Below are 5,607 nucleotides of genomic sequence, written 5' to 3'. Positions count from 1 at the left end.
TTTTTTTTTTGCAGTATGTGGACCTCTCGTTGTGGCCTCTCCCGCTGCGGAGCACAGGCCCCGACGCGCAGGCAGGCCCAGCGGCCACGGCCCAGCAGCCCAGCCGCTCCACGGCATGTGGGATCCTCCCGGACCGGGGCACGAACCCGCGTCCCCTGCATCGGCAGGTGGACTCCCAACCACTGTGCCACCAGGGAAGCCCCAAAGAATCCACTTCTAAGTTCTCTTTGGTTGTTTGCAGAATTCATCTTCTTGTGGTTGTGAAGGACCCTTGGACACTTGCTTCTTTGAAGCCAGAAATGGAGGAGGACACCCTAGAGTGAGTCTGCTACCGAAACACAGAGTATTATACAACATAACGTAATCAAGGGAGGGGCTTCCCATTACCTTTGCCATATTCGGTTGATCACAAGCAAGTCACCGGTTCTGCTCACAGCACCCACAAATTTAAAATTCAGATTTGGAGATTAATCAGTCACTCTCTCACGTTCCCTAATCCAGCAGTTTTAAAGCTAGATCCCACTAATGTATAAAACTGGCTTGTGCTTATTGCTAAACTCTTAGGTAATCTCAGAACATTTGTTTTTAGCCATTACTACTAATACAGAAAACTGTTGCATTGTGTGAGGTGTATAAAATACCCTAGTTACTACACTTGCAGGAACTGAAGATTTCTACTACAGTTAGCTCTTTGCCTCCCAGAAAAGAAATGTTTGCTTCTTAGTTTGCTCTAAGATTCAGCTCTAGAGTCATAAGAAAACAGGAATTTGTGGGTCTCTCAAATGAGCAGAAAAACAAGTACAAACCTAAAGGCTTTGTGGTCCAGCCTACTGGTAACCTGCAGTTCCATGATAATCACACAGGGATCTGCAGAAACATTCGTTGTGGAGTTGCCACGCCCTCAAAATCTTCGTGATGTTTTCTCTGGAGTCATAGAGTGAATTATCAAGTCGAGAGAATAGCCCTCCTTGCATGCTTTCTGTCCACTGCGGCCAGCATGGAGCTCAACCTAGTAGTGAGGCCGCAGCCTGTGTGGACACTTCTGCTCCTTCCTCAGTATTGCGATTAATGGATGGAGCTACACTGATGCGGAGACATCACTGCCCCAGCGAGAGAAATGAGGGCAGTGCTAATAATGTGGAGATTTCATGCAGTTTCACTCTCCCAGAAGAATTTTCCCATTCTCTCTTCCCTGTTCCTTTCAGATTTCCCAGAACCACCATGTCCCTCCTGCTGGACACAGTGAGTTAGATCATGCACCTTATAGAATTGTTCAGTCCATTTTTTTTTTAACAATTACTCTAATCCATTTCCTTCATTCCTTCTAGTACATCTATTATGTTATTTTCTAAGTCAGGATCAATCCTAGCTATTTTCAAAAAATCAACATGGAGTCTAGAACAGGGATCTAAAATTGCTCTAACTTACCAATGAGGGTTAGCTGTACCTCCACAAATGCTCTTTTATCTTTCTCACTACAGTAAATTAACCTGTGTCAGAAGTGTCTGCTGTGACTTGCCATAGAGGTGGTCTCATGTTTGAATGAGCATTTACTCATTAAGTAAAACTGGGTTATTCCGTTTTTTTATAAATACATTTTTGTGGCAGGCCATTGGTGCAGGTAAAATTGTATTCTCAGAAATGACATTTCATTTTGACAAATCACTTCTTAGCTGATTAACTCTGAGGAAGAGTGTCGGAGTTAATGCTTCCCCACGAGTGTGGTTACACACACGCCTGCACACTCACAATAGCCTCTCACGTTTCTTTGAGATAAATGTAATCTTTTAAGAGATTGGACAGGTTCTTGTATTGCAAGCTCAAGGAAGAGCTTATCAGCCAAGATAATATGGGGATTTTCACAGCACCCCATGCAACAAGGAGGAACCACAGTATTTGGGGGCTGAATTTCCGGCTTACACACTCTCTTTGAATAATACTGAAATCTAAGTCACCTTGCCATGACATGCATGTGGTAGGAAAACTGACTAATTAAAAGGATTTACCATACATCTTATGACTCTTTACTGGAGGCTTGGGAGATAGATAATTATGAATGTCATGTCTCAAGCAACACTGAAAACATGCAATTTAGAAGACATTTGCTAAGTCAAGTCACCTCATGTTTGACTATTGAACCCAAGGATGAAGCAGTAAGTGTTCATGATACCAGTCTCCAAAGCCGTTTGGCTGACAGGGTCTTGGTACTCTGGCCGGGTATCAGGTCTGAGCCTCTGAGGTGGGAGAGCCGAGTTCAGGACATTGGATCATGAGAGACCGCCAAGCCCCACGTAATATCAATTGGCGAGAGCTCTCCCAGAGGTCTCTATCTCAATGCTAAGGCCCAGATCCACTCAAAGACGAGCAAGCTACAGTGCTGGACACCCCATGCCAAACAGCTAGCAAGACAGGAGCACAACCCCACCCATTAGCAAAGAGGCTGCCTAAAATCATAATAAGTTCACAGACACCCCAAAACACACCACCGGATGCGGTCCTGCCCACCAGAAAGAGAAAATGTAGCCTCCTCCACCAGAACACAGGCACCAGTCCCCTCCACCAGGAAGCCTACACAACCCACTGAACCAACCTTACCCACTGGGGGCAGACACCAAAAACAACCGGAACTATGAACCTGCAGCCTGCGAAAAGGAGACCCCAAACACAGTAAGTTAAGCAAAATGAGAAGACAGAAGAATACGCAGCAGATGAAGGAGCAAGGTAAAAACCCACCACCAAACAAATGAAGAGGAAACAGGCAGTCTACCTGAAAAAGATTCAGGGTAATGATAGTAAAGATGATCCAAAATCCTGGAACTAGAATGGAGAAAATACAAGAAACGTTTAACAAGAACCTAGAAGAACTAAAGGGCAAACAATGATGAGCAACACAATAAATGAAATTAAAAATTCTCTAGGAGGAATCAATAGCAGAATAACTGAGGCAGAAGAACGGATAAGAGACCTGGAAGATAAAATGGTGGAAATAATTACCACAGAGCAGAATAAAGAAAAAAGAATGAAAAGAATTGAGGACAGTCTCAGAGACCTCTGGGACAACATTAAATGCAACAACATTCGAATTATAGGGGTCCCAGAAGAAGAAGAGAAAAAGAAAGGGACTGAGAAAATATTTGAAGAGATTATAGTTGAAAACTTCCCTAATATGGGAAAGGAAATAATCAACTCCAGGAAGAGCAGAGTCCCATACAGGATAAATCCAAGGAGAAACACGCCAAGACACATATTAAACTATCAAAAATTAAATACAAAGAAAAAATATTAAAAGTAGCAAGGGAAAAGCAAAAAATAATATACAAGGGAACCCCATAAAGTTAACAGCTGATCTCTCAGCAGAAACTCTGCAAGCCAGAAGGGAGTGGCAGGAGTAAACTACAGACCAACATCACTGATGAACATAGATGCAAAAATCCTCAACAAAATACTAGCAAACAGAATCCAGCAGCACATCAAAGGGATCATACAGCATGATCAAGTGGGGTTTATCTCAGGAATGCAAGGATTCTTCAATATACACGAATCAATCAATGTGATACACCATATTAACAAATTGAAGGATAAAAACCATACGATCATCTCAATAGATGCAGAAAAAGCTTTTGACAAAATTCAACACCCATTTATGATTAAAAACTCTCCAAGAAGTAGGCATAGAGAGAATGTATGTCAACATAATAAAGGCCATATATGACAAACCCACAGCCAACATCATTCTCAATGGTGAAAAACTGAAACCATTTCCACTAAAATCAGGAATCAAGACAATCTTGCCCACTCTCGCCACCATTATTCAACATAGTTTTAGAAGTTTTAGCCACAGCAGTAGGAGAAGAAAAATAAAAGGAATCCAAATTGGAAAAGAAGTAAAACTGTCATTGTTTGCAGATGACATGATACTATACATAGACCATCCTAAAGATGCTACCAGAAAAAACTACTAGAGCTGATCAGTGAATTTGGTAAAGTAGCAAGGTACAAAATTGATGCACAGAAATCTCTTGCATTCTTATACAGTAATGATGAAATATCTGAAAGAGAAGGAAACACTCCCAATTACCATGGCAACAAAAAGAATAAAATACCTAGGAATAAACCTACCTAAGGAAACAAAAGACCTGTATGCAGAAAACTGTAAGACACTGATGAAAGAAATTAAAGAGGATACAAACAGATGGAGAGATATACCATGTTCTCGGATTGGAAGAATCAACATTGTGAAAATGACTATACTACCCATAGCAATCTACAGATACAACGCAATCCCTATCAAACTACCACTGGCATTTTTCACAGAACTAGAACAAAAATGCTCACAATTTGTATGGAAACACAAAAGGCCCCCAATAGCTAAAGCAATCTTGAGAGAGAAAAACAGAGCAGAAGGAATCAAGCTCTCGGACTTGACCACCTAGAGGGGTGGGATAGGGAGGGTGGGAGGGAGGCTCAAGAGGGAGGAGATATGGGGATATATGTATACTTATAGCTGATTCACTTTGTTATACAGCCGCAACTAAGACAACAATGTAAAGCAATTATACTCTAATAAAGATGTTAAAAAAAAAAAAGAAATCTAAATGATCCCCGAAGACAAGCAATGATAAATGCAGAGCTTAATGCAGTATGATTTTGCAACCATCAGTTGGCCAAAACATTGTAATTCTAAGCTTTGGGAGGATACAAAGCAAAAGCCACTTGTGGTAGGATTGTAGGTTGGTAATTTGTCTGCGGTAGAATCAGTTAAGATATATATTCTTAAATATTTCACAAACCTTTTGACCTAGCAAATCCGCTTCTGGGAATTTTTCCTAAATAAGGCACAGAACTTTACAGAAATTAACGTATAAGGCTGTTGAACGCAGTGTTGCTCATAAAAAAGTGTTTAAATATTCAGCACAGTGGAAAATTTATAAATAATGGTATTTACATAAGATAGTATACTGTGCAAGCCCCCAAAATTGTAGAATACCAACGTGATAGAGGAAATAATCCTAATAAGTGTAAAAGTGGGAAAAGCAGTTTATACATTATGGTGCTAAGTAGGCAAAATTGCTTATCTGGACACACAAAATGCAGAGACATCTACCAAAACGGTAGCAGTGATTTTCTCTCTCTGAGGGGAAACTATATCATGATTTTTGTTTTCTTCTTTGTGCGATTCTACTTTTCCAGTTTCTTCAAGTGTCTGTCACCATTATTATACATATTTTTAAAAACAGTTTATTTGGGAACCGAGTGAGATGTAAATGAGGAGAAATTTGGAAAACTGACTTTTGCCTGGAACTTCAAAGCCATTATTACCCGCACCAAATGTTACAAACGCCTTTGTTCAATACTGATTTCTTTAGTCACATTCTAATTAGAATGGTGATAGATGAGTTTCTATTACAGATATTAAAGTTATTTATAGTAACACTCTGTGTGAGATCTTTCCAAATGAATAAGCTTTGCCTTGGATTTGCACATTACTGGTTTAAGCAGTGCGTTTGCTTTTTAAGGGTAGTAATTTAGTATACCATGCAAGTAATTTTTAAGTGTTACCACAGTATAATTGAAAGGTAGTGCTTCTCTGAGTTTGCTTAACTTTGA

This window comes from Neophocaena asiaeorientalis, unplaced genomic scaffold (genome assembly GCF_003031525.2).
Source record: "Neophocaena asiaeorientalis asiaeorientalis breed wild unplaced genomic scaffold, Neophocaena_asiaeorientalis_V1.1 scaffold110, whole genome shotgun sequence".
Taxonomy (NCBI): domain Eukaryota; kingdom Metazoa; phylum Chordata; class Mammalia; order Artiodactyla; family Phocoenidae; genus Neophocaena; species Neophocaena asiaeorientalis.
This window is presented reverse-complemented; position numbering follows the sequence as displayed.